Genomic DNA, 19,181 nt, shown 5'->3' on the forward strand with positions numbered 1-19,181 from the left:
TGTCATTTGGTCTTCTATATCACTAATTCTTTCTTCTGCCTCATTTATCCTAGCTGTGAGAGCCTCCATTTTTGATTGCACTTCATTAATAGCTTTTTTGATTTTAACTTGTTTAGATTTTAGTTCTTTAATTTCTCCAGAAAGGGCTTTTATCGCTCCAGAGAGGGTTTCTCTAATATCTTCCATGCCTTTTTCGAGCCCGGCTAGAACCTTCAGAATCGTCATTCTGAACTCTAGATCTGACATATTACCAATGTCCGTGTTGATTAGGTCCCCAGCCTTCGGTACTGCCTCTTGTTCTTTTGTTTGTGGTGATTTTTTCTGCCTTGTCATTTTGTCCAGATAAGAGGATATGAAGGATCAAATAAAATACTAAAAGGGTGGCAAAGACCCCAGAAAAATGTGCTGTAACCAAATCAGAAGAGACCCCAAATTGTGGGGGGGAGGAAGGGGATAAAAAGAGGTTCAGAAAAAAAAAAAAGGAAAGAAAAAAATTTTAAAAAGAAAACAAAAAATATAAAAAAGAAAGAAAAAACATATTTTAGATAAACTAGTCAAAAAACGTTAAAAAAGAAAAGGGTAAAAGTTTTAAAAAATTTAGTAGAAGAAAAAAAAAGAAAGAAAAAAAATTGAAAAAAAAAATGAATTAACCGCAAGACTAAAGAATCATGGGGAGAAAGCCAGGAATTCCGTGCTTTGCTTTCTCCTCCTCTGGAATTCCGCTGCTGTCCTAGGTATTGAACCTGCTTTCCTTGATAGATGAACTTCGTCCTGGCTGGATATTTTGTTGATCTTCTGGGGGAGGGGCCTGTTGGAGTGACTCTCAAGTGTCTTTCCCTGAGGTGGAATTGCGCTGCCCTTACCCGGCTGGACTCAGTAATGCGCTCGTGTTCGCTTTTGGGATCTTTTGTTCCCTGACGCTTTCCGTAGAATTCTGGAGGACAGGAATGAATATGGAGGCCTCCCAGTCCCCGGCCCGGAGGAGCCGAGTGCCCCCAGAGAACAGCACCCAATCACTCCCGTATCCCCAGTCTCCAGCCGCGCTCCGAGCTCACCGAGCCTGTGACCGGTTCAAGGTAACCCCGAGCTGAGAGTTCAGTCCTCGGCTCTGTCTCTGCAGCCGGCTTCTCTGTTCTAATACCTGCAAGCTCTGTGACACTCAGACACCCCCGATCCTTCTGTGACCCTTCGGGACCTGGGGCCACGCTGACCCTGCGTGGGCTTCACCCCGGTTTAGCGTCTAGAGCAATGTCCCTCAGTGGAACAGAGTTTTAAAAGTCCTGATTTTGTCCTCCAACACCTTCAAGTTATGATGCTCTATCTTAATCCTTGAACTTGTTTTTTTGACACGTACCAAAACTTCTTCAACAACCTTTCCTTACTCTCTTGGCTTTTTACCTTGGGATTAATTCTCTAAGCTAAAGCCTCCTCTTGGGTGTGATTCTTAGCCCACTTCTCTGTACCTTTTGGCTTACTTTCTTGAGTCTGGCATAGATTCTCTTTTCACCATCCCAGGGCAATTCTCCAACAGCCCATTCTCCAGAATCAAGGATTGTACTTGCCTCAACAATCTTGACTTGGCTATTAATTGGGGCACTTTCAGATATGTGTGGGCCCCCTTCAAGATTTCTTAAATTAGAATTTCTGAGGATGGAGTCCAGTTATGGGGACTATTTGAAAATTCCCCATTTCATTGTAAAGTGCAGCTAGGATTAAAATCCTTGTTCTAGAGCAGACTATCTCTGCTGTGGCACCATTAACATTTTGTGTTAAACTTTTGTGTGGGGAGCTTTCCTTTCTTTGCATTATAGGGTGTTTGATGGTATCCCCTGCCTCTACTTACTCAGTGCCAGTAGCAAGTATACCCACTCAATCACTGTGACGACAAAAAGTATGTCTAGACATTGCCAAATTTTTCATGAGGGCAAAATCACTCCAATTTGGGAACCACTGCTTGCCAGCTAGAAAACAATCAGATGAAAGGGTTATTTGTGAAACTAGAGTTCTGGAGTAGAGCAACAAGGAGGACCAAGCAACTGAGTCAGGGGCTGAAATCTTTCAGGATATATCATTCATGGCTCAGATGGAACACACTCCAGGAAACTTGACCCTGGCCACTTGTGTGGCGCAATTCTTAGGAAGGCTGGCTAGCTTCCAGTGCTTGAAGGAGAGGCACCCAATGTGTGCCAGGGTAGGTGACTGGAAAGCAAACAGTGTAACGCAGCAATAGAGATGCATTATAGGAAAATGGTGAACAACAATGATGGCTCCTAAAATGGGAGATACCTGCCTCACTGAATACACTAAGGTTAGGTTACAGCACAGGGGAATCGTGGACTGGTTAGGGATGGCACTAATTTTGTGACAGATAACATGTAGAATATGAACTGATAAGAGGCCATTTTTTTTCTCACAGAATAAACAATCTGCAGTAGATGGTACAGAATTGGTACAACTGTTTGAGATTTTGCAAGATCTGGAGACTTTCTGTCTGCCTTCTCTATCACCCTGACATTAAATTCTCATATTTATGATTATAAGGTGTCCACTATGCTTCCACTCATTGCATTAACATTTTGAACTGGAAAAAAGAAACCCAGTTTAAGGGCAAGAGCGAAACACCAAAGGACTTCCTCTTGGGGGAGGGGGGGGGAAGGAAGATGTTATACCTTTTCCAAACAAATCAATTAAATCTTATTGTCCTGAATTCTGCTACTAGGTATCCTAACTTCCAGGGAATGCTGAGAGATAGAACATTTTAACTGAACTCATTACCACTCTGGAAAAAAAAAGTGCATTGGTATAGAAGAAGGGGAGAAGGAACAATGGATGTTGGGCAGGCCACTAGCGCTGTCTGCAACAGGCAATCTGGAATCTAATCTTATAATCTGAAAGATAATAATTCAGGAGAATCCAGGGAAGTAGACTAAGCAGACAGGAGAAAAGAAGTTGCCCAATAACCAAGCCAAATATTTCTTTCACTCAGGAGGGTTTTGTATATTTTTTACTGAGTAGTGGGCCAATTTTATGGTACAATCAATCCCACACCTGTAAATTGACACAAACTACTTAACAGAGCTGGCAATTGGTTAATCTGGCCTGAGGGGAGAATGGCAAGACAGTGAGTAAAATCTGACTTATATACAGCATAATGCAATTTGCAGTATGCTGTCCATTTTCTTAAAGCATGAAAAAAGGAACTGTTAGACATCAAGATTTCATAAAATTATAAGACTCTAGACCTCTCAGGGTTCATTCTTTCCTTAAAATGCACTCTTGCCTATTTTCTAAGAAAGACCTAGTTTAAAAGCATTTAACTACCACTTGATATGTAATTGACATTGAGATTCATTTTTGTCCCATTTGAATTTAATCTTTTGCCAACAAACCATGTCGTTGCTGCATGGGCCTTAGTGTGTGCTTTTTAACGTATATGCTCATTAACCACAGGAGAAGAGCTCGATGTTACTTAGTACTTAATAAGATATCTCATTCTGGGATGCTTGGGTGGCTCAGTTGGTTAAGCGGCTGCCTTCGGCTCAGGTCATGATCCTAGCGTCCTGGGATCAAGTCCCATATCGGGCTCCTTGCTCGGCAGGGAGCCTGCTTCTCCCTCTGCCTCTGCCTACTTGTGATCTTTCTCTCTCTGTCTCTCTCTCTCTCTGACAAATAAATAAATAAAATCTTTAAAAAAAAATAAGATATCTCATTCTATGGAGAAAATGTTTATATTTCACAGTTGTCCAATCAATGACATACTTATTTGCCAATATGCCTTTTCTTACAGTGTTTAAAGTTATAATGTTGGAGAAGGGCATCAAAAAGACAGGACTTGTCAGTTGGCCTAGAGCTAGACTCTGGCAGTTGAAGGCTTTCCCACCCCCGACCCCACCCCTGTCTTCGAAGTGAGTTTGTTCGAAGAGGTTTGTCTCCTCTGTTTCCAGAAGCTACTGCAAGGATAGAGGCCTGTGGTAGAAATGTGGTATTGTGCTATCTGGACTGGCTGTATGACTGAATTAAGGTTCGTGTGTAATGAGTGACCAGTTAAATCTCTTATAAACTTTGAGGATTCTGGTGGGTGCATGCAGAGAGCTAGCTATCGTTCGGCCCCACAAGACAAGCCTCTTAAGTAAGTCCCCTTGCTTATTGAGCTTGCCTCCTGTGCATCTGGAGCGACCTGCCTCTTTCTTCAGTCTCCCTGCCCTTTTACTGGGGCCCATCTCAGATTTCACGGGAGAAGCTCCACAGGAAGTTGTGAGCCAATAAATACTGAAGACACTATGTCTGTTGATCCAGTGTTCTTTAAATAGTTTGGATTGTAATTCACATTCTTAAAAGCAATGCAGAAATTAAAGTAATAGACTCAGAAGAGGTTTTGATGACTTTTCTTTCCAAGGAGGGTGTGACTTTTATTTGTACAGCATAGGTTTGTGTTCCCTACAAAGGCATTCTTTATTTTCCAGACTCTTCATAAGATAATGATTATAATTATTTCAATAGGAAGTTGTGAATATTAGTTACAATTTGATTGTAAAGATTGGTGGGGCAAGGGTGACTAATTTTCACTTTGAAATTGGATTCAAAAAGAAGAATTATACTGAAGTTGACTGTTTCATTGGGAAGGTAGTATTTTGTTTGTTTTAATAGGCTGATATTTGTAAGTCCTCTAGAGAAGTAAGTGACTTCTTGTAAGTCTTGGGTGTCCATTTAATAGTTCTCAAGCTTAATCTTATGCAGTAAGTGTCCAGTAGAAATATAAGTGAGCCGCATGTGTGATTTAGAATTTTCTAGTGGACGTATTAAAAAAGTAAAAAGAAACAAGTAATATTGATTTTAATAATATACTTGGTTTAAGCTAATATATCCAAAATGTTAAAGTATCAACATTTGTAAGCAGTGTAAATGCTACTATAATGGTAGTTTAACATTACAAATGTTAAATGTTAAAAATATAATTTAATATTCTTTTTTTTTATTCATGCTAATTCTTTGAAATCTGGTATATATTTACATGTGTAGAGTATCTGCATTTGGACTCACTTGTGGCCACAGGTGGCTAGTGATTCCTGTATGCTTAGAGTCTCAGGTTTCAAGGCAGCTGAAAACTCTATTTTTCAATAAAGGATAAGCCAAAATATAAATTATTTCCCCAATAAGAACAGCCTCCAATCTTAGAAATATTGATAAAGGGACCAAATATCTGCCTTTGATAGATAATATTTCACTGGATCACTACAGTTTATTTATCCATTCATCTACTGAAGATCACTTTGGTTGCTTCCCAGTTTTGGCAATTGGAAATAAAGCTGCTGAGAACATCTGTGTGAAGGTTTTTGGGTAGATGAAAGTTTCCAACTCCTTTGGACAATTACTAAGGAGTGCAATTGCTGGATCCTATGGTAAGAGTATGTTTAACTTTGAAGGAAGCTGTCAAAGTGTCTTCTAAAGTAGCTGTACCATTTGGCATTTCCGTCGGCAATGAATGAGAGTTCCTGTTGCTCTGCATCCTCCCCAGCATTTGGTGTTGATAGTGTTTTTGTGTTTTAGCCATTCTAATAGGTATATGGTGGTAGCTCCTTGCTGTTTTAATATGCATTCCCCTGATGATATAGGATGTGGAGTATCTTTGACATGCTATTTGCTATCTTGATGACTTTTTTTTTGTATGTGTGAGATCTTAAATCTTAAGATCTTTGGTCCATTTTTCAGTCTTTTTTTTTTTTTTTTAATTGATGAGTTTTAAGTATTCTTTGTATAGTTGGTTAACAGAACTTCTCTGTAATACACGTGTCTTAAAAGATCACAGACAAACTTGCCACTTCTTGCTTTCTACTCTAATTAACATGATATCATCAACATATCATATTTAACACATGACCATTATAATTTTCTGAAGAATTCCCAGGTGGTTCAGACGATATTTGTAATAGAGCTTTGCAGGATTAACATAGCCATGGTGAAAGATGGTAAATGTGTGTTTGTTCTATACAAATTCATGCTGTTTCTGATCCTACATCTTGAGAGGAATAGAGGAGGATGCACTAACCAGACCAATGGCCACGTATTGGAGACCTTGTTAATCTGCTCTAGCAAATATATTACATTGAGTTCCATAACTTTAGTTGGATTTCTTATTTCATTGAGTTTAAGGTAGTTTGCTATCCTCCTACTAGATCTGTTTGGTTTTTTTATAGGGTCCAAGTTGGTAGATTAAATGCATGTATAGTGAGAATACCATGTATTCATTATTCAGATCTTATGAAATAACAATAATTTCTATCATTTCCCTAGAATACAGATTTGCCTTTAATATACTCTCGTGGTCAGAGGTGGGATAGCAGTGATGGAGGCTTTCATCTGGCTTTTCTCACTGTGGTGATTTTTACTACAGAGATCAAGAGGCCAATATTGGGGGCTCTATCAGTTCCCAAGTATAACTGTCTCATTTTTTTATTTTGAAACTAGGGAACTGAACACTGGGTATGTAGAACTAGTAGAGCCGCTGTGAATTGGATACAGAACTGACTAGTTTATTATCCAGATCCTGTATGCTCCTAAGAAAGGGGCCAGTGTCAAAGAAAACCTGTGTCCAGTTGTCCTCAAAATAGCTAGGTGTAGTCCCTTTTCCCCACTGTGAACTTAGGAATAGATGACTCTGGACCTTTTGGAAATAGACTGTCAAAATCATTACCAGTATCAAAGTCAATTCCAGTGGTGGATATTGTAACCCTCTTATGCAGATCCCCTTTAACAAGTGGCTTGCCGCCCCCACAGCTGAGTGTCTCCTCAGGAATCCTTAGCTACAGAAAGCTTCTTTCCCCAAAGTTCTACCCCTTTCCAAAGTGACCCACTTCTAGTGACTCATTAAGTGTAAAAGTCTAAAGACCCCACCATATTGGCAAAATTTAGGACAACTCTGAAGGCATATTCTAACTTCAGAATTCCCTGTAATGTTGACCAAGTCTGTCAGTAGTAGGTCATCCTCACATTCTACTTCTAACACTCTTGCTTCTTCCCTCTCATTTCCATAGGTTTAGACTTTTAAGTATCCCTGAATATCCTGCACATTAAATACCAGCTTAATGTCTGGGTTTTTTTGACGGGAAAGCCAACCTGCAGTGACTCTGGTTTTATGACTAATGGTCTTTAAAATGTATCAGTATATCCCTTTCCTCAGTATGGTTACTTGCCCTTTGGATAAGACTGGGGAAATAATTACCATATAGATGCTGCGGTGGTACAGGGTCCTTCCTCCCAGGGACAGAGCCTGTTACATTCAGTGGATCTTGGTGTGAAAACGGCTCAGATCTTGATATTGAGAAAGGATTATGAATTTTTAATGAGATGTCTTCCTTTAACCTCCTGACCTATACTTGAATTCTTGTGTTTGTACAAATTGAGCAAACATTTATTGGGCATCCTAGGTTCCTTTAGTCCTATTAAGCATCTCCATAGCAATCTGTGGGTCAAGCCCCTATAAGGCCACTGCAGCCTTATCATTTATTAGGAACACTGCACACACCTGCTTTCTGCAACTAGGTTCACCATTTGGCCTCTATTATTCTGAGGACTTATCAATCCAGTTGAGCCTAGTTTTGTAAAGCATCTCATACCATTAGTTTTGCCCTCCAGTGGAGCACCATAACAGAACTTTTAGGTGACATTGGTGCCCATATCTCCCGAGAATTCCTTATTATTTTGATATGCCATGTTCTCTGGTGCCAAACAGGGAAAATAATCATCTGGCTGCATAAGATGAGAGTCTCTTTGTATCCTGCCAGAAATTTCCTCTGGCTTTCACACACAAACCTTAATCTAACCGATTAAGGTTTGTGTGTGAAAGCCAGAGGAAATTTAATCACTCTCAGTCTTTTATTGTCTTTTCTCAGCACATTGATTACCCCCTGTAATAGTTCTCTTAGGCCATTGTTCTTACAATTACTAATCTTTCCAGCACTTCTTAAACACCAGGGACAGTGTAGCCATCAGTCCTTTTCTTTTCATGGGTATCAATTTCCAGTTTACCACTGGTGAAAACTGTAATCATTGTACTAGCATTACCTGCCAGATAGTCTCAGTGCTCCATCTGGGTGGAGAGGTCCTCATAACATCCAGGATGTGGATGATCTGACACCAGGATGAAGACCCTTCTTCAGCATCTGTGTCCTCATACTACTTTTTGGGACCCACTGTTGTAGGTCAGGTTCCTGAGGAAACGGGCTCTGAGACGCCAAGATTGGGATGCAGGTGGCTTCTCAGGGAGTTCCTTTGGGAATAAAATCTGTGATGGACTAGATGTTAAAAATCTAACCTTTCCTTTGTGTTTTCTTATTTATTTTTTTAACTTCTGTCTATACTTTTGGCATTTTCCCCAAGAGCTGAAAAGAGTGTTTCCCCCCCCTTTTTTCCAAAGGCACACTGAAAAATAGATAACCTTTATAAAATGTTTATAAAGGAGTTAATACTTACATCAGAATAATAGATATCCACTCCCTTTTCTCTTCTCAGTTTGGTGGTTTATTTTGTCATTGCTCTGTTGGCGCACGTGTCTTTATGGAGTCATGCCAGTCTCGTTGGGTGTCAGGACTACTTGAACATACGTGGTTAGGACTCAAGTTGCCATGGTTTCTGGTGTGGTGCTCGAGGCTGGTGGGAAATAATAAAGACAGTGCATTTGACAAGGGTCTGGAAGTCAGAGGACAAGATAGTTCTAGGAAATCGTCAGCGGAGTCAGGGCAATACTGGAAAATGAAGTTACCCTTAGAGCAGTGGCTTCTGAATTTACTTTTTCTGATGTTTCCACTTGGTTTAATAGATTTTGGACACTTGTTTGTATTTATCTGCTTCCAGTTTTTTCCTTTGCTTCCAGGATGTCTCATGATGAATCTCCACGCAGGTAAAAAAGCCACCTCAGTCATATGCACTTAAGTTAGAAAAACTATGCTATAACTATTTCTCCCCCAGCCATGAACTCTTATGTGCCCTGCTCCTTTGTTTGTCATTCATTTCCTTCTTTTAGTCTTGGTGACTTCATTGCAGACAATTCACCCTTGCTTGGATCTGGCTTTCTCTTAAAATGCAAATGCTTGTCTGGCCCCTTTATGAAATATCTTCAGGAGATGTTCTTCAGCAGGTCATGTCCAGGCCCTTGGACTGTGTGCTTGCTGGGCTCGCAGCAGCCCTTAGCCCTCTTTATCAGAGCACTGGGATCAGCCTCCTCAACCCTGGGATGCGTAGTTATGCACATTCTGTTATATTCCCACCAACGTGTGTGTATTTCAGCAGTGGAGAACAAATGTTTCCCAATTCTATTAAACAGTCATGAAAGATGCATTTTTTTTTTTTTTTGAGGATTAGGAAAACTCAGTTGTGCTGCTGATTTGGAATGATATGTGTAGTGTTAATTAATATTTAATTCAACATTGATATTTGTCCTAACATAGTTTATTAATACTTATGATAGTGGGAATGATAATAATGTCAATGGCCATAAAAATAGTTATATCAGTATTATATTAATTTATTACTATTGTGTTGTAAGCACTCTTTTAATCATGAGTTAGATAGCAATTTCATTTTAAAGTGTCTACCAGAAAAGTGGATTTGCAAGGGGTGAGGGTGTATATGAATGTGGAAAGCAAACAGAAAACAGAAAACGTCCAAGTTAGTACTTGAACATTCTGTAACTCCTATTCCTGGAAGGAACACTGCTGAGATTCACACCCACGAGACCAGTAGGACCAGCTGGCAAGCTACCATAGACCTAGTGCTATCGTCTAATGAGATACAGGACTCTTGCATCAAGGCTAAGATGTATAATGTGGTAAGGACAATAGGTATACACATTAGGGCACAAGGAGGCCCTTAAGCAACACGTGGCATCTCTGCACATAAGGCAACTTGTGCAGTCCCCCCATGACTGCCTATGAAAGACCCAGGAAAATGAAACGTCTCAAGAGTATTCTGTTGAAACTGCAACAGGCTGCATTACACCTTTTGCTTTAACAGAGCGGCCGCTTTGAGCAGCATATAAAAATAATAAATCACATGCATCCACGTGTATATATATGTATGTGAACCTCTGGTGTGTACAAGGGAAAGAAATTGAAGTGAGAGAGAAGCAAAGGTGAGATTTAATGAATAATCTATTAAGATGTACACAGAGCACCTTTTAAAACTTCTCTTTAAAGATCTCTTTTTTTTTTTCTTTGTAAGGCTATGGTGCTGGTGGGCCACCAAATTCTCACCTTTTATTAAAACATAAAGAATTTCAAATTTAAAAAGGTATAGTTTTGATAGATTATTTCAGTATGTGGTTTTCAAACTGAGTTCCACCTAGCTGTAGGGCTTCTAAAACAGAGTTCTACCTGGCCATAGGGTTCCTGAAATGTTCTTTGCGGAGAGATTGTCCTGTAAATATCTCATTTGATTTTTACAAGAACCTACAAAGTAAGTGCTAGTGTAATTCTCACTGATAGGATTCTGAAGCCAAGAGGCCCACAACTAGCAAGAAGTAGAGTCAGAGCTCAAACCCAATTTTCTTTCTTCAAATACTCTATTGTTTTTTCTGTACAATCGTTACTCCTGGGATGACAATAATAACTAATGTCTGTATGGTAATTTAGAGTTTCCAAAGCTATTTCATTACATTATCATATGCATTTAAAAAATTCTGCCACCTAGGAACTATTTTTATTCCCTGTCATATTTCTTAGAGATAAGGCAATTGTATTTCAAATAAAGTGACTGACATACTGAAGATAGACAAAAAGCAGGTGCTGAGCCTAGGTGCTCGTACTCTGAAAGCGATCTTCCTTCCACCATGTCATGCTGATGATCTTGATGTGAAGGCTTAATTATTAGGAAGAATAATGAAATAATTCTGAAATGTATAGATGTGTGTTTTTTTTTTTTTAAAGGTGACTTTGCATGTGAAAACAGAAGCTTAGTATCCTGTTAAGATTTTGAAGTGGTCAGACTTTAATTCTGAAACCCTAAACCACAGACAGAAATAAAACTGGCTAATCAAATTTAGCATGGTGATAATATAACTGTATTCTTCCATACCTTTCAAGAAAGAGACCGATGTTCTCTTTGTCTTAGTTAGATGTAATTTTATTGTATAAGTTATATTCTGTCATTTGTTATTTCTGTATTTTTAAAATTCATACCATATATATAGGTAGATATATGGTATGAATGGTATATATAGATACATATATATATAATCTATCTATCTGTATATATTTTAATTTTGGGATACAGGTTTTTGGTTTTTTTTTTTTTTTTTTTAGATTTTATTTATTTATTTGACAGAGAGAGAGATCACAAGTAGGCAGAGCAGCAGGCAGAGAGAGGGGAAAGCAGGCTCCCTGCTGAGCAGAGAGCGTGATTCGAGGTTCGATCCCAGGACCCTGAGATCATGACCCGAGCCAAAGGCAGAGGCTTAACCCACTGAGCCACCCAGGCACCCCACATACCTTCTATTTTATTATACTTGTAACCCTAGGAAACGTCACCAGTATGTCATTCAAAGTACCGCTTTTTAAAATTCATGTAAGATCTCCATTCTCACTCTCTATCTCTCTCTCTCACTCATTCTGTTTTTCTCTTTGTAATGTAAGTGAAAGCAGGCCATACTAGGGCACAAAACAGTCAGCACTTTACAAAATACTTCAGATCAAAATTATTTTCTCAGTAACAGGACAGGGTCATTTTATAAAAATGAGGTTTTCAATCGAGGAAAACCAGAAAATCCACTTTTGGTTAATAGCCAGTGAACATTAAGTACCAAAGACATGAATGTTTTTGGTTATTTGGATGGTATTTCCTAATGATAGAATGTAAACTGAAGGATCACTTGATAAAATTTGATACATTCCTCAGAAAACTGTTGTAGAGATGTTAATAGATGAGCTTTGAAAAACAAGTTGAAATGATAAAGAGGTTACTTACAGAATTTTTTGCAACCTTTAAGGGAGTTATTTATTTAGGGGGTTGACTATTTAATCATAACTGAGTTATAGCTTAACTCACTCTCCATTGTCCTTGAGATTCATTCTTTGAATCTGTGAGACAGGAACCTTGTTCTCCTGCATCACCAGAACTTCTAGTAACATCTTCTTAAGCAAAACCGTGTAAAAGAATCAATCAGTTTTGCATTACAGCTATAGACTTCACTGATATAATATATATAACATGTGATCAAAGATAATTGGTTTCATTTTATCCATTTTGTAGAATCTCTAATAGTTCTCAAATTTCTGATAAAGCATGCTTATGGCCCAAAACATTTTTTATTGGATAAAATATAATTTCTTTATGTCTGAAAAAATCTTGATTTAGGGTCATAATAATCATCTTCAATAATCAGGTGGGAGATTTTGAAATTTAGGAAGAAATAATATTGCCCCTTTTGTTATATACCTGTGTCTTGGGGCACCTGGGTGGCTCAATGGGTTAGGCCTCTGCCTTTGGCTCAGGTCATAATCTCAGGGTCCTGAGCTGGAGCCCCACATTGGGCTCTCTGCTCAGCAGGGAGCCTCCTTTCCCCTCTCTCTCTGCCTGCCTCTCTACCTGCTTGTGATCTCTCTCTCTCTCAAAAACAAAAAACAAAAAACAAACAAAGAAAAACCTTTATATATCTGTGTCTTAGAGGAAAATGTACTCACTCAACTCTCTATTATTAATACTTTTTTCCTTGGGCCTCCTAATTGCCCCAGAGACTTCGCACTCTCCTGTCCAGTACCGTCAGTCTCTCTTTGCCATTCCAAAATGTTTCTTTCTCCCCAAACTCAACATGCCCTAAAGCAATTGTGTTATCCCTCAAGTCAGTACCAACCCTTAATTTCCACATTCCTTTCAAAACCACCACCTCTTCCAATTTCACAGGCTTTACATTTATGTTTATTTGAACACATTCCTTTAGTCATCCTGCTATTTCAAAGTTTAAAAGAATCCCTTGGAGCTTTATTGAATGACTATCATTGATACGTATTATGCTAGGTATTCTAAGTCAAATGTTGAATAATACAAATTCCTAGCCTCAAGGTGCCATTTAGCTGGAAACAATGCAGCAGCACAAGAGAAATGTATATTCCATGTGATGGATGACTGAAAGTGGAGTGTTGCTCACTGCCTGGCAAAAAGGCAGGGCTGGGGGTGCACAGGAAATACTCCACAGATACTCCACAGTCCTACCAGCAAGTCTTAAATGGTGGTGCTGGTGTTTACCAGCATTTGGAGTGAAGAGTAAAGGTGATCAGGCTGAAGAGAGCTTTGGAAAGTAAAGACATGGGAGAAAGAAAGAAGAGTCTGTTAGATAGGAAAACATTTGGTTTAGAGTCTTCAGTGTCATGCTAATGGATTTGGGCTTTTTCCTCTAGGTAAACAATGTAGGTTTTTAATCAGGAATAAAGTAAATGATTGGGTTTTAGAAAGATCACAGAAAAGCTATGTAGAAGATATATTGGAGGTGTGTAAGTCAGAAGTCTGGAATACTAGTGAGGATAAAGTTTTGGATTAAAGTGAATAATGATGAGCGCTTGAATTAAAGCTGTAATGCTGGGACAGGAGAGGCAAAGGATGTAAGTTGCTAAGGTGATAACATGACTAGTTACAAAAGAATCTGTGGGTGATCATTATGTTCAGGGGATGACCAGTCCAGTATCGCAATTTCTTAACAGCCTTTTAACTGACAACAAATTTTATTTTGTTCTAATTGTTTGTTGACTCTGAGGGTCACGACCTGAATCTTGTATCCCACGAAACCGCTGTATCCTTAAAATGTTAAAGTCCCCCTTCTTACTCTATAGCAGAAGCTCCTTTATTTCCAATGATTATGTTCAACCACTCCTATGACCCTTGGTTTTTTGTTTTTTTTTTTTTTAATTTCATTGGATGTTTCTAGTCATTGACCCCTTTCCTGTATTTACTTTTCCTCTGAGTTATCTTCCATCTTCATGTATTTTTCTATATGTCTGCACATTCTTATTCTGTGTCCTTGACTCTCACATTCCAGAAAACAAAAACAGAACAAAAACAAAACAACCAAACCAGCTATCTGTCTTCTTTGTGCTTGCCCTGATCAGATAAATAGTGAGTGTTGGGGGTAGGGGGAGGGAATCACAGTGATGCAACTGAAAATGTATTGTCAGTAATGTCAACCAGCTTCTCATCGGAGTACACAGTTGTACAGTGATCTTCTGTTCAGCTTTCTCTTTCGCTCTTCACAAAGCATATTGGAGGTTTTCTGCAAAATTCTCTGACTTCTCATCCATTTCTGCTCCTCAGGGTCATTTAGAACAATCAAGACAGCCAAGGCCATATTGCTGGGATAGGGATGCAGTTCTCCGTGCCACTTAGGGGAAGGATGGGGATGGGTTATAGACGGGAATCCCGCTTCTAAAAGGGGTCTAATCCACAAGGAGTGCACGTTCTAGAAAAATTTCCAGTCACAATAGCTGAAGCAAGTTTAGTTTAAAAAGTTTACTGGAATATTGTACTTCACAAGAATTATAGCTAATTGAAGAAGATATCATTTATCATATCACACTCATTATCTGCCCAATAAATCAATGAAGTAACATAAAGAAGAAACTAGTTGCTCTCATCAGAAATAAATGCATGCACTTGTACAACTATACGTATAAGTCCACTCAGGTCCTGACTCATGAGTCAGAGTATTGTAGCTGTTTCACTCACCAGAGTATCTCAGTGCCTTATCAAAATGGTCATATTTTAAAAAGGAGGAGAGCTGTCCCTGATGTTTAAGAAAGTGATGAAATCTGAGAATCTATTAATTATACTCTCATGTGCAAAATAGCACCCCGAGGATGTCTCAACATCTAAAAATGTGATTTTCTTATCATTATTGATCCAGAAAGTAGTTCATCTAGGTACTTGCACTAAACACAGAGTATATTTCAATAATAGAAGTTGTAATAGAACAGAAGAATAGAAGTTAACTAAAAATACTCACTATCTCACAATCTGCCAATACAGTAATGATAAATTGCACAATGAAAAATATGCATTTATAAAATTTCCATTAAAAATATAAAATCAAAAAATGCAGCCATATTTTAGGCCAGACCCCACTGACTTCAATTTATTAAGAAGTAAGCAGTTTAAATACTTGCTTGAATAGAGTTAATGTACATTAATGTATCTTAAATGTCAGGTAAGAATGCATTTAATTTAAAAAAATTTCTAACATGAATAGTTAGGGTAAATGGTAGATTTTAATAACATAAACAAAAGCAGTCTGTTAGTGTTTCCTGTCTAAAAGTTCTGTTCAATGAATTGTTTGATATAGATTGAGTTTCCTATCATATTGAAGATTTACAACATAAAGATATTTTTAATATGTATCAAGCTGCAATAATATATATTTTTAATATGTATCAAGCAGCAAATCGGTTTTTATAATTTTATTCTAAATATATATAAAAATAATGTTGGAAAAGATTAAAACTTCCTTTTTTCTTTCTTTCTTTTTTTTTTTTGAAGATTTTATTTATTTGACACAGAGAGACACAGCAAAAGAGGGAACGCAAGCAGGGAGAGTAAGAGAGAGAATGGAGAAGCAGGTTCCCGCTGAGCAGGGACGCCAGCGCGGGGCTCTATCCCAGGACTCCGGGATCATGACCTAAGTCAGAAGCAGCTGCTTAACGACTAAGTCACCCAGGTGCCCCGAGATTAAAACTTTCTTGATTGAAACCAGGACAGCTTACAATAATGTTGTTAGACTTGAAAGAAAACATGTAAAACCCAGCTGAATTTTTTGGTTCTTGTTTTCAAATTTATTGAGAAATAATGGACATATATCACTGTATACATTGAAGGCATACAGTGTGATGGTTTGATGTACGTGCATTGTGAAATGATTATTATTATCATAGGTTTAGCTAACATATATCATCTCATAAATAGAAGAAAAAAATCCCTTTGTGATGAGAATTTTTAGGATTTATTCTCTTAACAACTTTCTTATATATTATACAGTAGTGTTAACTATAGTCCTTATGCTGTACATTGCATCTCTAGTACTTATTTATCTTATAACTGGAAGTTCGTACCTTTTGATCACCTTTCTCCAATTCCTAGGCCCTACCTTCTGCATCTGGCAACCATCTCTGATCTCTTTTTCTCTGTTTGGTGTATGTTTGTGTATTGCTTTGTTGTTGTTTCGTTTTTTGTTTTTGTTTTTTAGGTTTTACATGTAAAGGAGGTCATACAGTATTTATTTGTTTCTCTCTGACTTCTCTCCTTTAGCATAATGCTGTCAAGGTCTATCCATGTTGTCCCGAATGAGGATTTCCCTATTTTTTATGGCTGGATAACATTCCATTATATATGTATACCAAAAATTCCTTACCCATTCATCCATTGGTAGACTATTTCCATGCCTTGGCTTTTGTAAATAATGCTGCTATAAACATGGGAATCCAGGGGCGCCTGGGTGGCTCAGTGGGTTAAGCCGCTGCCTTCGGCTCAGGTCATGATCTCAGGGTCCTGGGATCGAGTCCCACATCGGGCTCTCTGCTCGGCAGCGAGCCTGCTTCCCTCTCTCTCTCTCTGCCTGCCTCTCTGTCTGCTTGTGGTCTCTCTCTGTCAAATAAATAAATAAAATCTTTAAAAAAAAAAAAAAAAAAAAAAAAAAAAAAAAAACATGGGAATCCAGATATCTTTTCAAGTTAGTGTTTCATTTGTTTTGATATATACCCAGAAGTGGAATTGCTAGATTATGTGGTAGGTCTATTTTTAATGATTTAAGGATCCTTTGTACTGTTTCCCATAGTGGCAGCAGCAATTTACAGCTTCACCAACAGGGCACAAGGGTTCCCTTTTCTGTATGTCAGTCTGTATGTCATCTGCTGTCTTTTGTCTTTTTGATGATAGCCATTCTAACAGGTTGGATGTGATTTCTCATTGTGGCTTTAATTTGCATTTTCCTAGTGACTGGTGATGTTGAACATCTTTTTTTTTTTTTTTTTTAAGATTTTATTTATTTATTTGACAGACAAAGATCACAAATAGGCAGAGAGGCAGGCAGAGAGAGAGGAAGGGAAGCAGGCTCCCCACTGAGCAGAGTGCCCGATGTGGAGCTTGATCTCAGAACCCTGGGATCACGACCTAGCCGAAGGCAGAGGCTTTAACCCACTGAGCCACCCAGGCGCCCCTTGAACATCTTTTCATATGTCTGTTGGCCTTTGGTATATCTTTTTTGGAAAAAAATGTCTATTCAAGTTCTTTATCCATTTTTAATCAAGTTATTTACTTATTTATGTTTTTTGCTATTGAGTTATATGACTTCTTTGTGTATTTTAGATATTAAGGTTATCAGATATATGGCTTGCAAACTTTTTTTTTTTTCATTCTGTAACTTTTCTTTTCACTTCGTTGACAGTTTTTTTTGCTTATAGGAATTATTTAGTTTAATGGAGTTCCATTATATCACATCTAAAAAATTACCAAAGCCTATGTCAAGGATCTTTATTTCTGTTTTCTTCTAGTTTTGGCTTCAGGTCTTACATTTAAGACAATCCTTTTGAAATTAGTTTTTGTGAGTGGTGTAAGACAGGAGTCTGGTTTCATCAATTTACATGTAAATGTCCAATTTCCCAGCACCACTTATTAAAAAGACTGTCTTTTCTCCTTTAAATATTTTTGTCTCCCTTGTCAAGTATTTTTGGCTCCCTTGGCTCCTAATTGACCATACAGGCTTGTTTTTTATGTCTAGGTTCTTTATACTGTTCCATTGGTCCATTTGTCTGTCTGTATGCCAGTATTATACTATTTTGATTACTACAGCTTTTTAGTATAACTTGAAATCAGGCAGTGTGATGCTTCCTGCTTTCTTCATCTTTCTTAGGATTTCTTCAGCTACTCAGCCATTAGTTCAACATAAATTTTAGGAGTGTTTGTCTACTTCTGTAAGAAATACCATTGGAATATTGATAAAGAATGCATTGAATCTATAGATGGCTTTTGGTAATAATGATATTTTAACAATATTAATTCTTTCAATCCATGAACACAGAATCACTTTCTGTTTATTTGTGTCCTCTTCAGTTTTTTTTTTTTTTTCTTCTTCTTCTTTTTTTTTTAGAGAAACAGAGTCAGGAGGAGAGTGGTATAGGGGCAGAGGAAGAGGGAGAGAGAGCGTCTTAAGCAGTCTCCATGCCCAGAGTAGTGCCCCTTATAAGGGTTGAGCTCATGACCCGGAGATCATAAGCAGAGCCAAAATCAAGAGTTTGCCACTTAACCAACTGAGTGACCCAGGCACCCCTTCTTCAGTTTTTTTCATTAATGTCTTGTAGTTTTCTTTCACTTTCTTTTTTAAATTATTCCAAAGTATTTCATTGTTGTTAATACTATTGTGTGTGTGTGTGTGTGTATAAGATTTTATTTACTTATTTGCCAGAGAGAGAGAGAGAACGGGCACAGGCAGGCAGAGTGGCAGGCAGAGGCAGAGGGAGAAGTAGGCTCCCTGCCAAACAAGGAGCTCAATGTGGGACTTGATCCCAGGACTCTGGGGTCATGACCCAAGCTGAAGGCAGCTGCTGAACCGACTGAGCCACTGAGGTGTCCCTGTTAATACTATTGTAAATGGGATTGATTTCTTTATTTCTGTTTCAGAGAACTCATTTTTAGTGTATATAAATGCTACTGACTTTCATATATTAATTTTGTATTTTGCAACTTCATTGATTTCATTGACTAGATATCGTTTTTTCGGGTTGAGTCTTTAGGGTTTTCTATGTATAAAATTATGTCATCTGCAACTTGAAACTATTTTACTTCTTCCTTTCCAGTTGTGATACCTTTTGTTTCTTTTTCTTGCCTGATTTCTCTAGCTGGAATTTCAGTACTGTGTGAATAGGAATGGTCAGAGTGGGCACTCTTGTCTTGGTCCTGATCTTAGAGGAAAATCTTCCATCTTTCACCACTAAGTGATATTAGCTATGGGTTTATCATCTGTAGCCTTTATTATGTTGATATGTGTTTCTTCTGTACCAAATTTGTTAAGAGTTTATCATTAATGAATGTTCAGTTTTGTCAAATTTTTTTTCTGCATCTGTTGAGATGGTCATATGATTTTTTTCTTTCATTTTGTTAATGTGATATATGACATTGATGAATTCATGTATATTGAACCATCCTTGTGTCCCATGGAT

The sequence above is a fragment of the Meles meles genome, chromosome 4, assembly GCF_922984935.1.
Source record: "Meles meles chromosome 4, mMelMel3.1 paternal haplotype, whole genome shotgun sequence".
In the NCBI taxonomy this organism is placed as follows: Eukaryota; Metazoa; Chordata; class Mammalia; order Carnivora; family Mustelidae; genus Meles; species Meles meles.